Here is a 17229-nt window from a genome sequence, read left to right on the forward strand (position 1 = left end):
TCAGAGATTTCTCAGCTCACAACCTGCCTTAGTGAAGTTAATACCTGGATGGAGCAGAACTCTTCAAAATTAAATTGCATCAAAACTGACCTCCTGCAAATTGGGGCTAAAGTGTAACTTAATAAAATGAGCTCCTTCCTAGTCAATCTTGGCGGTGATCTCCTCAGACCTGCCTGTACTGCAGAGAATATTGGTGTCATTTTTGATTCCTCCCTTTCTTATTCCGCCCACATAAACCACATTTTAAGAAACTTTTTCTTACTTTCACTTCCATAACATATCCCGTGTTCGCTCCTTCCTCTTTTTTTTTTTTTTTTTTTTTTTTTATAATGCTGAGAAACTTGTCCATGCTTTTATCGTATCCCGTAATGATTATTGTAACTCGCTGCTGGAGGGTGCCCTTTCTAATCTTGTATCACAGCTCCAGCTTATTCAAAACTTGGCTTCAATTGTCCTTGCACGGGACCACCAGCAGTAGTGAGCACATCACACCCATCCTGCTCCGCCTTCACTGGCTCCCTGTGTCTTATAGAATCGAAATATAAAATCCTACTAATAACCTACAAAGCCTTTAACGACCTTGTGCCAAACTACATCAGTGACCTTCTCCATCACTATGTGCCTGTCTGCCACTAAGGTCCTCCGATTCTAGCAACTTTATTGTGCCCCACACTAATCTACAGTACATGGGTGACAGGGCCTTCAGCTGTATAGCGCCCAGACTCTGGAATGACCTACCAGAATTAATCAGGTCAGCTGACATAGATATGTACACGTACACACACACACACAAACATCTGTTCAGGATGGCTTTTAGCGCTACTTGACTTATTACCCTTCTCTGTTTACCTTTGTTAAGATGCTCCTGTAACGTGTGTGTGTGTGTGTGTGAGACCATCAATTATGTTGTCTGTTAGGCTTTTTTTTTTTTTTCTCAATTTACTGTCTTAATCTTTTATCTGGTTTGTACAGTGTTATATACTGTATACCCTGCCGTTCTATCTTAAACTCTGTAGTGCCTTGAGCATGGAAATGGCGCTATATAAATTTGTCAGTTCGCAGGAGCTCCACATTTCGCGTGCTCCGTTCACCACCAGCATGGCAAACAAATTCTCTCTCCTGTACGCAGCCTAACTTGTATCACTATCGCCAATCGAATTGAAAAGTGGGCCAGTTCCACTTTGTCATCCCCAGTCTCTACCCCTTGGCATCTTAGTTTGCTGCTTCACGTAGAGAGCTGGATGATTCAGTTCCTCTGTGTCTGCCCCTCTCCAGGATGGTCTGAGCAGCCCCATTTGCATGTCACTTGTCAGATCTCCACTCTTGATACACCCTGCTTCATGGAGATTTTTGACCAGATTGTTACAATATGTTTTGATTGTACACAAAACAAGTTGTTTGCTTAGTCTTAGTTGAACCTTTTTGGTTTTTAAAAAAATGTTTTACATTTGATTAATGTTGTAAAACTAATTAGAATTATTTTTATCAAAATATTTGCTCAACCTCATTAACGTTTTATCTGTGAAATGTGGCTATATGTAGGGTAAGTCTGGGCAGTACTGTGCCACATTTTAAAATGTTTCAGAGAAATCGGTATGCAAAAGCCAATACAGTGATGTTCAGTGCTTTTATTTTTTTAAGTTTTGAACACTCCGTGGTCTGTTTATAACTATGTTTAATTTCACAAAGACGTTTATCGTGTGGTGATTAGTTATGGTGGAAAAGAAAAAGGAAAAGATAGGAACTGTGGGTTTGGTACCTCAGACAGAGACGGCACACATGCAGTAAAGAGAGCCCGCTCAGAAGAACATCCATTGAATTCTGTGTTCATGTCTCCGACCACCAGATCACAAACCCAATATTTACACAATATTTAAGTTAAACCTGTGTGATACCCATTCGTACATCCAGTTTTTTGGAGCCTTGTCACACCTGCCATTAAGTTCTCTATACTGAACATTCACCTGGGTACCCCTTACTGTCCGGGAGCAGCACTACGTGCATGTTTTAATACCTGCTTTAATGCATTTCATCATGAAAATTTATCTTGATATTCCTGCTCTCTGAAAATGTAAAATGCCATGAAGTGAATATATTCTGTGCGGCGATCGCTGCCTGCACCTCCTCTTAGTGCAGAGGAAGTCAGTTTAAGAAGCGCGCAGTGATTAACAACTGGGTCAGGGAACAACACAAAGCTTTTAATGTGCTACATTAATTTATGACGGGATTTGAGAAAATCTAGTAAATTACATAGATTTTTTAGGATGAAGTTTTAGTTTACGACATTCTACTTTAATGACAAAATAAACTGAGAATAAAGTGGAAATGTTGACTTTAATCTCAACATAGTTTGTTTTTTCTTCACCGTGGCCCTAATACGATTCCGTAGGGCTATACCACAAATCGCATTATAAATGCAAGTTGCAGTTTTGTTATGTATATAGCTTAGCTTGAAGCAAGGTCCATATTAATGCAGTTTGCCTTAATGATAGTTCAGTTGGTAAAGATGACATCACCAAGTTGCACTTGTTTTGTTTTATTTTGTGAATACCTTGTAATGCACCTGGGCTTTGAAGTCTTGGGAAGGTAATAGTATTATTACTGGAAGTTGCACTATTTTATTATTTGTTTAAATATTATGCAGTTTAATAATGATAGTTGTTTAAAAAGTCACTAACGTGTCAGTGGACAGAGATTAACATTAACAAAGTGTTGTTGGTTTACAAAGAATATTTACTATTTCTTTTCTAAGACATGTTCAGCGCAATAACTTTTGACAATCGCCTCTGGATATTTTACTAAGTCTAAATGCCTCTTTGGATGGTTGAAAATGTTTTCAAATTTTAGTTCAATAAAAAGGCTCTATATTTTGACACTATCTGTCATGCAATGTGATTCCTTCTCTTCATTAGCGCGAATTGACTTTATGGGGCCATGCAAACCTGTATAAATGTTTTTTTGACAATGTACAGTTCTCAGTGGAATACGTTATTCTTAACCACATTTTCCACTGCAATTACTGGCTAACATCCACTCGTGCATGGGGGGGAAAAAAAGAAAAATACTGTCCAATACTGTGAAACCGGTATAATTTTGAAATACCGTGATATAGAATTTTGGTCATACCACCCAGCACTACTTTTTGCGCATGCTACTGTATATTCATTTAACATGTTTACATGAACTACAGAACTTTTAATTTAATGTTACTACCATTTAAGATTTTATCTGCTGTGACTTTATGTGCACATGCAACATTTCTTTACTTAACCCCCAATTTAACATTTTCCATGTTGGGCAACAGTTTCCCACATGGTGAGTGGTGGTGATGGCTTTATTGTAAAAAGAAGAGAAAATTCAGTTAATTCAGCAGTTAACAATTTCATAGCAACAATTCTTAATGTTTCCTTGCAAATTGGAGGTTCTACTGTACTTAGTGAAACCAGACTATGGTGGTACAGTAATCCCTCCTCCATCGCGGGGGTTGCGTTCCAGAGCCACCCGCGAAATAAGAAAATCCGCGAAGTAGAAACCATATGTTTTATATGGTTATTTTTATATTGTCATGCTTGGGTCACAGATTTGCGCAGAAACACAGGAGGTTGTAGAGAGACAGGAACGTTATTCAAACACTGCAAACAAACATTTGTCTCTTTTTCAAAAGTTTAAACTGTGCTCCATGACAAGACAGAGATGACAGTTCAGTCTCACAATTAAAAGAATGCAAACATATCTTCCTCTTCAAAGGAGTGCGCGTCAGGAGCAGATGTCAGAGAGAGAGAGACAGAGAAAAGCAAACAAATCAATAGGGCTGTTTTGGCTTTTAAGTATGTGAAGCACCGCGGCACAAAGCTGTTGAAGGCAGCAGCTCACACCCCCTCCGTCAGGAGCAGAGAGAGAGAGAGAGAGAGAGAGAAAAACAAACAGTGAAAAATCAATACGTGCCCTTTGAGCTTTTAAGTATGCGAAGCACCGTGCAGCATGTCACTTCACGAAGCAGCTGCACACAGAAGGTAGCAACGTGAAGATAATCTTTCAGCATTTTTAGACGAGCGTGCCGTATCGTCTAGGTGTGCAAACAGCCCCCCTGCTCACACCCCCCCTACGTCAGGATCAAAGAAAGTCCGCGCAAGAGAGAGAGAGAAAAATAAGTTGGGTAGCTTCTCAGGCCATCTGCCAATAGCGTCCCTTGTATGAAATCAACTGGGCAAACCAACTGAGGAAGCATGTACCAGAAATTAAAAGACCCATTGTCCGCAGAAATCCGCGAACCAGCAAAAAATCCGCGATTATATATTTAAATATGCTTACATATAAAATCCGTGATGGCGTGAAGCCGCGAAAGGCGAAGCACGATATAGTGAGGGATTACTGTATATGTAGTGGGCAGGAAAAAAATGCATATTTCTTTATACTGTTAACTGAAATTAATAATCAAAATTATAATAGGTTATAATATTTTATCGTGCACCCTTAAGTAATATCAATTATTAATCTTTTTTTGTTTTTTTTTTTTTTTTTTTTTTTTTTTTTTTTTATATAAATAGTGGGAAGTTGTGATCGGGAGATGTTAGTTCACTGTCCCCACGCTCCTCATAATTTCAAGCACAGATTAGTCCCTGCACCAGCCGTGTATAACACCTTACTATATTGCAGGAGCAAAAAGGATTCAAGAAGCTGTTGGTGGATGCAAAATTTCAGTTTCCAGACCGCAAAATGCGGTACCTAATATGTTGGTGAATGTTATAAAATAAATCCCCCCCCCCCCCCCCCCCCCCCCCAATGCTTGATACAATATTTATTTATATAGCATATTTTCATACAAATGATGTAGCTCAAAGTGCTTTACATAATGAAGAAATAGAGAAAAGACAGAATTAAATAAGAAAATAATAGAATAGGGAACACTAACATAGAATAAAAGTAAGGTCTGATGGCCAGGGAGGACAGAAAAAAAACAAACTCCAGATGGCTAGAGGACAAAAAATTTAAAATCTGCAGGGAGCTGAAGCCATAAGAACACCCAGGCCCCTGTAGGCATTCTACCTAACATCGATGACCTCCCAATCAGTCCTCATTGTATTCAGGGTTCACATGGAAGAACTTGATGCTGACGGTCATGTGGACTTCTGGCCTTTAATCCATCAATGTAGGGACATCACGGTGCTTTGATCAGGTGATGATGGCGCAGATCGCCACCACAGAAAACCGGAGAAAGAACAGACGAGAAAGTAGGGGTTAGTACGGATTACGGAGCCATCAGGAATGATATTGATAATTAAATGCATATACAGAGTATCAGGATTAAACTAAAATGAAGCTATGAGAGAGCCATGATTAAAGTAATGTGTGGTCAGCAGTTTTTTAAAGTGTTACTGTAGTAGCCTGGCGAATTCCTATTTGCAAGCTACAGTAATCCCTCGCTCTTTCGACTTTCGTGTCTTCACTCTATCGTGGATTTTATATGTAAGCATATTTAAATATATATCGTGAATTTTTGCTGGTTCGCGGATTTCTGCGGACAATGGGTCTTTTAATTTCTGGTACATGCTTCCTCAGTTGGTTTGCCCAGTTGATTTCATACAAGGGATGCTATTGGCAGATGGCTGAGAAGCTACCAAACCAGAGCGGGGTATTACGTATTAAATAAAACTCCTCAAATATATTGTGAGCACGGGGGCTGTTCGCACCCCTAGAGGATATGGCCACTCCTCAAAAAACGCTGAAAGATTACCTTCACGTTGCTCCCATCTGTGTAGCTGCTTTGTCAAGCGACATGCTTCCCGCACGGTGCTTCGCATATTTAAAAGCTCGAAGGGCACGTATTGTTTGTTTGTTTGTTTGCTTCTCTCTCTCTCTCTCTGTCTCTCTCTCTCTCTCTCTCTCTCTCTCTCTCTGAGACATACTCTGCTCCTGACGGAGGGGGTGTGAGCAGAGGGGCTGTTCGCACACTGGCCTAAAGGATACGGACGCTCCTCTTAAAAAATGCTGAAAGACTACCTTTACATTGTACATCCTTGCAGCTGCTTTGTCCGGCGGTGCTTCGCATACTTAAAAGCCAAACAGCCCTATTGATTTTTGTTTGCTTTTCTCTCTCTCTGTCTGACATTCTCTGCTCCTGACGTGCACTCCTTTGAAGAGGAAGATATGTTTGCATTCTTTTAATTGTGAGACGGAACTGTCCCCTCTGTCTGGTCATGGAGCACAGTTTAAACTTTTGAAAAAGAGACAAATGTTTATTTGCAGTGTTTGAATTAAGTTCCTGTCTCTCTACAACCTCCTGTGTTTCGACAATATAAAAATAACCATATAAACATATGGTTTCTACTTCGCGGATTTTCACCTTTCGCGGGGGGTTCTGGAACGCAACCCCCCGCGATCGAGGAGGGATTACTGTATTCCAAATTTTAGGTGCATAACAGCAGAAGGCCGCCTCACCACTTTTTTTTAAGTTTTTAGCTCTCAGAATAATTAGACTGTCATTTGAAGATCTAAGGTTATGATTTGGAGTGTAAGGTGAAAGACATTCTGAAATATAAGATGGAACGAGATTTAAGGCTTTTTAAAACTATAAGCAGTATTTTAAAGTCAATTCTAAATGACACGGGTAACCAATGTAGTGACCTCAAAACTGGAGAGATGTGCTCAGATTTTCTTTTCCTAGTTAAGATTCTGGCTTCTGCATTCTGCACTCGTTGCAATCGATTTGGTGTCTCTTTTGGGTTGTCCTGAGAGGAGTGTGTTACAGTAATGTAGCTGACTGAAAACAAAAGCATGAACTAATTTCTCCGCATCTTGCAATGTTCTAAGAGGTCTAACTTTTTTGCTATTTCTTAAGTGGGGAAAAAATGCGGTCTTAGTAATCTGATATGTGATTTTAAAATTCAGGTCAGTGTCAATAGTTACCCCTAAATTCTTTACCTCTTTTAATTCTAATGCATCAAGTATATCAACTATACTAACCAATGCAACAAAGTAGGGGTGGGCGGTATGACCAAAATTCTATATCACGGTATTTTTCTAAATTATCCCGGTTTCACGGTATTTGACGGTATTTTTTTCCCATGCATGAGTGGATGTTAAACACATTTTCCACTGCAATTACTGGCTAAGAATAACCTATTCCACTGTCAAGAGCATTGTACATTGTACAAAAAAAACATTTTAATGTGCACACAAGTATTAATACAGTTTGCATTGCCCCATAAAGTGATGCTTTTCAAGGGGGTGGCACTAATGAAGAGAAGGAAATCACATTGCATGACAGATGCAGTCAAAATATAGAACCTTTTTATTTAACAAATTTTGCAAAAACTTAAATTATAATTTTTACAACATATTTTCAACCATCCAAAGAGGTATTTAGACTTAGGAAAATATCCAGAAGTGCTTGTCAAAAGTTGTATTGCAGTGAACATGTCTTAGAAAATGAATGAATAAATATTTTTTGTAAAACTACACTTTGTTAATGTTAACAATCTCTGTCCACTGACACGTTAAAGTGACTTTTTAAACAACTTTACCATCATTAAACTGCATAATATTTAAACTAATAAATAATAACAATAAAATTAAATAATTGTATTACTGATAGTTGCACTATTACTTCAAGGCTTCAAAAGCCCAGGTGCATTACGCAGTATTCACCAAATTAAAATAAAATAAAACAAGTGCAATCTTGGTGATGACATCTTTACCAACTGAACTATCATTTAGGCAAACTGCATTAATATGGACCTTGCTTCAAGCTAAGCTATATATATATATATATATATATATATATATATATATATATATATAAATAATACAACGGCAACTTGCATTTATAATTGTATTTGTGGTATAGCCCTACGGAATCGTATTAGGGCCACAGTGATGAAAAAAAAATACGGACACAGGGAAGAAAAAAAAAAAAACTATACGTCGAGATTAAAGTCGACATTTCTACTTTATTCTCATAGTTATTAAAGTAGAATGTCGTAAACTAAACTTCATCCTAAAATCGTTTAATTTACTAGATTTTCTCAAACCCCGTCATAAGTTAATGTAGCACATTAAATGCTTTGTGTTAAGTGTTCCCCGAGCTTCTTAAACTGACTTCCTCTGCACTAAGAGGAGGCACCGGCACCGGCAGCGAGTATAGAAACAGTATTTACACATCTGACCTTTTAAAACTAAAGCATCTCCAGGCGACAGACATGACTCATTTTTTCAGCTCTCTGTCCATTTTCACCACGCACCATTCCTATGCTACCGCCCACTATTTGGTGGTGTAGCAGTGAAAAAGAGCCCTAGTGCAACAAATCTGTGTTTAGCGGTGTAGCAGTGAAAAAGGTCCCCACTTGAACAGTTTCCCGCTGCACCACGTTCCGAACGTTGTTTAGGCAATTTAAACCGGTGTTGCGGTATAAGAAAAATCCATATCACAAAAAAAATGAACGGTTTTCGGTATGAACCGGTATACCGCCCAGCACTACAAAGTATATCAACTATACTTTGTTAGTTAACAATCTGTCCACTGACACGTTAGCTATATGGATTGTAATGGCATTGGTTATCTCGATCCACCACTTGCTTTTTTTTTTTTTTTGGTCATAGGCAGTACCTCTAGCAAACGCGTCTACAAGTGACGTCTGACTCGTGTCCTCTAGATTTTTCAGTTTTACCGGAGGATGTGGTGGGTGCCATTCTTAGTTCCATACATTCATGGTACTCCAAAGCATGTTTGCAGCTAAGGTGGTACAGGAAATTGCTCATGTTGCCGCCTCTGGCGACAACTTTACCTCAACAGCACTTGCAGAAAATACTTGTTTGGTCCACATCCAACCTTTTAAAACCAAAGTATCTCCAAACAACAGACACGGCTCCTTTATTCGGCAAAAGTTCTTTTGTGTCGTCATGTTCAACTTTATCGTCTGCTTCAGTTTCAGAATGTTCTCCATCCATTTTCACCACTCAATACCTCCACTAACGCATGTACTCCATTGCAGGTGTGTTTAGCAGTGAAAAAGGTCCCCCCTTAAACAGTTTCCCACTGTACCACATTCAGAACACTGTTTAGGCTATTTAAACTGGTGTTGCGGTACAAGAGAAATCCATATTACAAAAACTTAAAAACGGTTTTCGGTATGAACTGGTATACCCAGCACTATTTATTGAATGATAATGCATTTTTCCCCCCTAAAGTATTAGTTAAAAAAAATTCAATCTTTAATGGAATCTATGTATTCTGTTGACATAGTTAAAGGAATACTCCACCCAAAAATGTTTTTATGTTATACCATGTAGTTTGTAGTGGTGACCCAAAAAATGTTTAATCTCCTCTTATCGTGGAGGAATTACAAGTTGAATGTTCATACTCCACTGGGCCCGCAGTGACCAAATATTGGACAACAGCAACGTTATGCAACATGATTTTTATTTATTTTTTACCTGTTTTTATATCTCCAATATCCATTCATATGGTCAGTGTGCAAAGTGTATGCATTTTTGCTAGAATATTAAGTTAATTCCTAGAAAGGAAGTGTTCATAGTAAACAATGTGGTTTTTAATTTGAAGATTGGTCTCTTCTCCCTCCCCCCCCCCCCCCCCCCCATATTCATTTGTCAAGAATCCTGTATTGGTCATGTGAATTATGTGACATGAACTACATGAAAATTTCTTTTATTTCTCTGGTTTTTCACATTGTTTGCCGTTGTGCAGAATTGGTCACCTCCGGACTCCATTGAGTGTGGATATTGAGTATGTACTGTAATTCCTCAACAAAAACATGAGATTGAAACATTTTTCTCTGCCACCACTGCAAACTAAAAGGGGTAAGTAAATTGAAAAAAATATTTTTTGGGGTGGAGTATTCCTCTACGATTGGAAGCAGGATTTGAATGAGGTTTTAATTTTGTTTTGTTTTTATTTTGATCTCTTTAGGAACCGGTATAACCGTCACCTGCCTACCCCATTATTGGTAAAAGACTGGCGAGAAAATTGAGAATCTGGATGCATTCTTGAAGATGATTAACTTATTGAAGCCTTAAACTGCAAAACCAAGGAGGTTTTCTTGAAACGCCACTATTAGAAATTGGATAGTGTATGCACTGAAATTTTCAGTTTTGTTTTAGTCCAGCATAATACCTACGATGAAGAGATGTGAGCTTTCAAAACAAGAACGGGATAAAGTAGTTGAATTGTATAGAAGGGGAGCAGGTTATAAGATGATTTCAAAGTCTTTATTTATCCCCCTGAGTACAGTGAAATCCATTGTGAAGAAGTGGGTTATGTATCAGACTACTGAGACATTGCCAAGATCAGGCCGTCCTGCCAAACTAACTGCCCGGCTAAACAGGAAGCTCATTAAGGAAGCAACTAACAGACCAACTGTAACTTTGAAAGATCTGCAAGATACTATGTCTCAGATGGGAGTAAATGTTCACACATCAACAATATCTCGGTCCCTCCACAAAGCGGGACTTTGTAAAGTCATGTCAAAAAAGAGGGAGCTGTTGAAAAAGACCCCTCTTAAAAACGTTTCCAAGGAGACAAAACAAAACCTGGAAAGTTCAGGTTAAATTGGAAATGTTTCCTCCTTTTCATGTATGATAGCTTTGTGTTTCAAAGATTAACATTTAAACTGATGAAGCCCAGTTGTGATCCAAATTTAGAATTAAAATTCATTTTAATTTTGGATGGGTATATCTAAAAATTAGAGTCCCATCCACGTGGTCCAAAAGACGGTATAACTGTGTTGTAGTTACAGGTCTTTTTTCAGGTGAGGGTAATGAAAAAAGTGACCTTTTTTTTTTTTTTTTTTTTTTGACTGGGGACACCCTGATGATTTTGCACCAAATTTAGTTCCTGCTAAAAGTGCACTTAAGAAGTTGCTCGTAATTTATTGGAATGGCATTTCCAAGATGGATTCATTTGTGATTGACTAAAAGCAGTTCCTTAAAGGATACACTACCGGTCAAATGTTTTAGAACACCTCAGGCTCATCCCACAGGGTGTTCTTAAGCCGTCGAGTTGATGAAAGGTTGGTTCCTCAGTGTGTGATACCAACTGTCAAAACATGGAGGAAGAAGTGTGACACCCTGGAGTTATTTTGCTGGAGGCAGAGCGGGTGTCTTGCACAGAGTGACTGGCACTCGGAGTCAAAGTGGTTACCACGGTTTGGCTGTTATATTAGCAAGAGGTGACTACTTTGATGAACCAAACATTAACACAATTTTGTACACTTGATTCCTTGACCTCCTTTTTTTTTTTTTTTTTTTTTTTTTTATATATATATATATATATATATCTATCTGTTTCAACTTTTCACCTCGAACGGATACTCAAAATCATTCATTAATCGGAGTCTACACAGCAGGCGCCAAAGGAATCAGCATACAAGCGACGTAAATCAGAACCCCCACCCCACCTGGCATTCACTCCCGTACCACCATAATGTGTCAGAAGGCACGGCACGCACCCTGACCAAGTGGGGCATCAAAATAGCACATAAACCCACCAACAATCTGCGCACGGTCCTGTTTAATGCTAAAAACAAGAAATCGACAGCCGAAACACGAAACGCAGTTTATAGTATTCCATGCAATTCTTGCTCAGCTGTATACATAGGACAAACGTCAAAAAAAATCTCAACACGTGTACAGGAACATCGCAACGCCGTCAGAAGACGGACTTAGTCACCTCCACCCACCCCCCACTGAATGTGTTGCTATATATTGCCTTTGATTCTTGTAAGTCTAAGCATTATCCTCTGATGAAGACCCCTGACAGGGGTTGAAAGCTCAGGAATAAAGCTATTTTATGATACGTGATTCGTTTTTTCTCCCTTTGTGGATCTCCAACTGCAAATATATATAATATATATATATATAAAATATAATATTATAAAAATGTACTATGCCTTGATTTAATGAAAGTTAAACATTAAACTGTTGCATCTCCTTAGAAACTGAAAACTGAGGGTTCTAAAACTTTTGACTGGCAGTATGTTTGGTTTTTAGTGATGGTTTTTTGTTTACAATCATGGTGTATATTTATTTTCCATGTGAAATTGTTCTAGAGTGAAGGTTTTTTTTTTTCATAATTTCTAGCAAATCTCATAACTGTTCTCGCAGTTTAAAGCCCAAATGTGAAAAAATAAAAGCCTTAAAGCTTAAGGTTTATGTCCATTTTTTTTCTTTTTTTTTTTCCTTTAAGCCAAGAGTGACAATTTTAATATTGATCCATGTCTAAAGATTGAACTGTCGAACCATATATCCATGTTTTTCCTCCATTTTAAAGGGAGACCCGCTTCTCATCTCCTTCTTCTGTGGCATCCTTTCAGCTGCAGGTACGTGGTTTCATTCTGAAAAGTCACTTTCCAGCACTGTTGTTGAATGTTATGGCCAGATGTGAATTTCCGTCTCTGTTCAATAGACAGAATAATTAGAGTGCAAAATGCTTTCAAGTTTTCATTGGCATTATGGTATTGCCTTGCCTTGACTGTTTGGTAAAACTATTAAAGCCTCATGTTTTTGAAAGATTTAATTTTTTTGTGTACAAATTGTAGTTGAACTCATGTTCCAAACATGCACCATGCTCAAACCTTGCATGAATCTCGCTCTGCAGGCTACGTAATGTATAATGGCACAGAATCTAATAAGTGAAAAGCAATCCTTGCCACCATCGCCTCAGTCTTCAGGCTCCATAGCTCATGTTTGAAGTTGTATAAAACCACATATAAAATCACCAGGTAGGGCATTGAATTTTTATTTTTTCCCCCATTTTTAGAGCTCTTGACACACAGCCTATGCTGGTTTTCACATGGCACGGAGTAGAAAGGGCAGAATGCAGATGGCGGTTAGTGGTGATGAGTATTTAGATTCACATTAGTGATTCGATTCTTTCAAATTACTTTTGATTTAGAATCAAGCATGTGGCAAGGCACATGGGTGTCCCCTCTGATCGCATCACAAATATATAATTTGCACTTTTTTTTTGTGTGTGTATATATAAATGTTAATTTAATTCATTATTGATGATATATTTATATAATATAATTCGTATGCCATTCTTGTATCCATACACAGACCATGATGACACCGTTGCAGACTCTAAATCAAATGAGAATTGTAACTCGTAAATGATTCATCCATGAACCAAATGAACAAGAATCAGTAGACTGATTCTCAAGTTGATTTGTTTGCGAATCAATTGAAGAATGTCTCGGACTGAATCATTGGTAGTGAATAGTTTACAAATCAAATGAGTCGAGATGGTTATTGCATATGCATTATAAACTTCTACCGCTACTAGCGAAAAGAAAGACAACTACGAAATATGGGACACGCATTCACTTTAGCACTCCCTGCACTCCACTAAACCGATTTCATTCACGTTCACAAATCCATTCGTATGATTAAGAAAAATATTGTGAATTGGCAGTCACTAGTGGTGGCACACTTACAGAAACGGGAGACCCAACCATATATGAAAATGCAACAGTAAATAAACTTTCATTGCTTGATACCGATGGATCTGACTTTTTATATAAGGCACCATTCGGGGGGTGGGGGGTTAGAGAATCGTGCGATTCCAGTGTGCATTTGTTGTCAAACTACTCTGTGTGATACAGCATGTTTGTCAGCACTGCATATACAAAATTATTTCAGTACACAAATAACAAAGGAAAATTTTGGGTTTTGAAGTGCACTCTCACAGTGGTTTGATGGCAAGTGCATGCTGAAATTAAATGATTTCATTGGACACTGACTGCTCTTGTTACTATATATTGGACAATCGCCACTCTTTTGTGTAAAAAATAAATAACAGAACATAGCTCTCAATAGTCATTGATGAAAAATGGCAGTCTCAAAATAGGGAAAATATGCAGCTATGGTGAAGAAACATGTATTTGAAGGGCTGTGGTGCCTTGGTGTCAGTGCAGTTTTGGGGTAGAAGTTTTAGAACAGATGTTTGTATTTGCAGGACCAACATTTTTTCTTCATATGAATAGAAAAGTAAACCTCAAATGTAGCATGCTGTATATGCAGTTTGATTTTTAACATTAGGTGGAAGGTTTAACAGTTTTATATTTTAAGACTTTCAGTTCAGCACAAGCCTAGTTAAGTTTGTCATGAAGAATATGGATATCATTCACACTGAACTCTTAAAAACCACTAACCCTGTCCTAAAACTGAATTGAGCTCATGAAGCCTTAAATACATTTTATATAGCTCATTTTCACACAAAAAAATGTAGCTCAAAGTGCTTTACGTAATGAAGAAAAGAAAAATACTAAACCCTTGCTCCTCTCAATCACAGTTCTCAAACTGCCGTGACATCATAGTGCTGTGAATTTGCAAATATGATATTGTACTGGTTATTGCTGATTCACCTTCGGAAAATTTGTTACCCCCATGAGAGCTGCTATGAGCAGAGAAGCATGCAGGAAAGGTATCTTTACCTCAAGAAAACAAAAAAATGGTACCAAGACGCTGTTATCAAATTTACTTCTAGTTCACAAGCATTTCTCAGAAATGTGAAGGAGTGTTTTCTTAAATTGGGACCTTTTGCCGCTTCATAGTAGCCATATTTGGTCAGTTTTAAGGCTTCTCAACTTTGGACCCCTACCCATTTGGCTTTATTGTAAAACACAAGAACAGGCTATGTAGTTTTTAAATTATTTATATATATAAAAAAAAAAAAAAAAAAAGCTTTTTAGAGCAAATTATATATAATATACAATTCCAATGAAGTTGGAAGGTTGTGTAAAACGTAAATGAAAACAGAATACAATGATTTGCAAATCCTTTTCAACCTATATTCAATTGAATATACTATGAAGATGAGATATCGAATGTTCAAACTGAAACTTTGTTTTGCAAATCTTCACTCATTTTGAATTTGATGCCTGCAACACGTTCCAAAAAAGCTGGGACAGGGGCAGCAAAAGACTGGGAAAGTTGAGGAATGTTCAAAAAACACCTGTTTTGAACATTCCACAGGTGAACAGGTTAATTGGAAATGGGTGTTTGTCATGATTGGGTATAAAAGGAGCATCCCCAAAAGGCTGTCGTTCACAAGCAAGGATGGGGGGAGGTTCACCACTTTGTGAACAACTGCATGGGCAAATAGTCCAGCAGTTTAAGAACGTTTCTCAACGTACAATTGCAAGGAATCTAGGGATTTCATCTACTGTCCATAATATCATCAAAAGATTGAGAATCTGGAGAAATCTCCGCACGTAAGCGGCAAGGCCGAATACCAACACTGGATGCCCGTGACCTTCGATCCCTCAGGAGGCACTGCATTAAAAACCGACATCATTCTGTAAAGGACAGTACCACGTGGGCTCAGGAGTACTTCAGAAAACCATTGTCAGTTAACAGTTTGTCGTTGCATCTACAAGTGCAAGTTAAAACTCTACCATGCAAAGCGAAAGCCGTATATCAACAACACCCAGAAATGCCACCGGCTTCTCTGGGCCCGAGCTCATCTGAGATGGACTGACGCAAAGTAAAACTGTGTGCTGTGGTCTGACGAGTTCACATTTCAGATTGTTTTTGGAAATCGTGAACATAGTGTCCTCTGGACCAAAGAGGATAAGGACCATCCGGATTGTTATCGGCGCAAAGTTCAAAAGCCAGCATCTGTAATGGTATGGGGGGGTATTAGTGCCTATGGCATGGGTAACTTGCACATCTGTGAAGGCACCATTAATGCTGAAAGGTACACACAGGTTTTGGAGCAACATATGCTGCCATCCAATTTACGTCTTTTTCAGGGGCGTCCCTGCTTATTTCAGCAGGACAACGTGAAGCCACATTCTGCATCTGTTACAACAGCGTGGCTTCGTAGTAAGAGTGCGGGTACTAGACTGGCCTGCCTGCTGTCCAGACCTGTCTCCGATTGAAAATGTGTGGCACATTATGAAGCACAAAATACGACAACGGAGACCCTGGACTGTTGAGCAATTGAAGTTGTACATCAAGCAAGAATGGGAAAGAATTCCACCTACACAGCTTCAACAATTAGTGTCCTCAGTTCCCAAACTCTCGAGTGTTGTTAAAAGGAAAGGTGATATAACACGGTGGTAAACATGCCCCTGTCCCAGCTTTTTTGGAACGTGTTGCAGGCATCCAATTCAAAATGAGAAACTTTGTTTTGCAAATCTTTAATCAGTTTGAACATTCGATATCTTGTCTTTGTAGTGTATTCAATTGAATATAGGTTGGAAAGGATTTGCAAATCCTTGTATTTTTTTTATTTACATTTTACACAATGTCCCAACCTCATTAGAATTGGGGTTATGTATGTAAAAAATATATATACATGCATACATACAGTGGGTACGGAAAGTATTCAGACCCCCTTCAATTTTTCACTTTGTCATATTGCAGCCATTTGCTAAAATCATTTAAATTAATTTTTTCCCTCATTAATGTACACACAGCACCTCATATTGACAGACAAAAAAAAGAATTTTTGAAATTGTTGCAGATTTATTAAAAAAGAAAAACTGAAATATCACATGGTCCTAAGTATTCAGACCCTTTGCTTAGTATTTAGTAGAAGCACCCTTTTGAGCTAATACAGCCATGAGTCGTCTTGGGAAAGATGCAACAAGTTTTTCACACCTGGATTTGGGGATCCTCTGCCATTCCTCCTTGCAGATCCTCTCCAGTTCTGTCAGGTTGGATGGTAAACGTTGGTGGACAGCCATTTTTAGGTCTCTCCAGAGACGCTCAATTGGGTTTAAGTCAGGGCTCTGGCTGGGCCATTCAAGAACAGTCAGAGTTGTTGTGAAGCCACTCCTTCGTTATTTTAGCTGTGTGCTTAGGGTCATTGTCTTGTTGGAAGGTAAACCTTCGGCCCAGTCTGAGGTCCTTAGCACTCTGGAGAAGGTTTTTGTCCAGGATATCCCTGTACTTGGCCGCATTCATCTTTCCCTCGATTGCAACCAGTCGCCCTGTCCCTGCAGCTGAAAACCACCCCCACAGCATGATGCTGCCACTGCCATGCTTCACTGTGGGGACTGTATTGGACAAGTGATGAGCAGTGCCTGGTTGTCTCCACACATACCGCTTAGAATTAAGGCCAAAAAGTTCTATCTTGGTCTCATAGAGAATCTTATTTCTCACCATCTCAGTCCTTCAGGTGTCTTTTAGCAAACTCCATGCAGGAGTTGGCCTTAATTCTAAGCGGTATGTGTGGAGACAACCAGGCACTGCTCATCACTTGTCTAA

The 17229-nt window shown here is 38.6% G+C and overlaps 1 long non-coding RNA gene across 2 annotated transcripts in view; it reads left to right on the forward strand.

The window, feature by feature from the left end:
• The window catches only part of LOC114648445 (uncharacterized), a 29855-nt gene extending 18597 nt beyond the window's left edge, over window positions 1-11258 (forward strand). For both annotated transcript variants that reach the window (XR_007934538.1, XR_003715703.2), the window contains one exon: window positions 9926-11258. This is a non-coding gene — a long non-coding RNA (uncharacterized LOC114648445). The remainder of the gene's footprint in view (window positions 1-9925) is intronic.
• The last annotated feature ends 5971 nt before the right edge of the window (window positions 11259-17229 follow it).

This window comes from Erpetoichthys calabaricus, chromosome 3 (genome assembly GCF_900747795.2).
Source record: "Erpetoichthys calabaricus chromosome 3, fErpCal1.3, whole genome shotgun sequence".
In the NCBI taxonomy this organism is placed as follows: domain Eukaryota; kingdom Metazoa; phylum Chordata; class Cladistia; order Polypteriformes; family Polypteridae; genus Erpetoichthys; species Erpetoichthys calabaricus.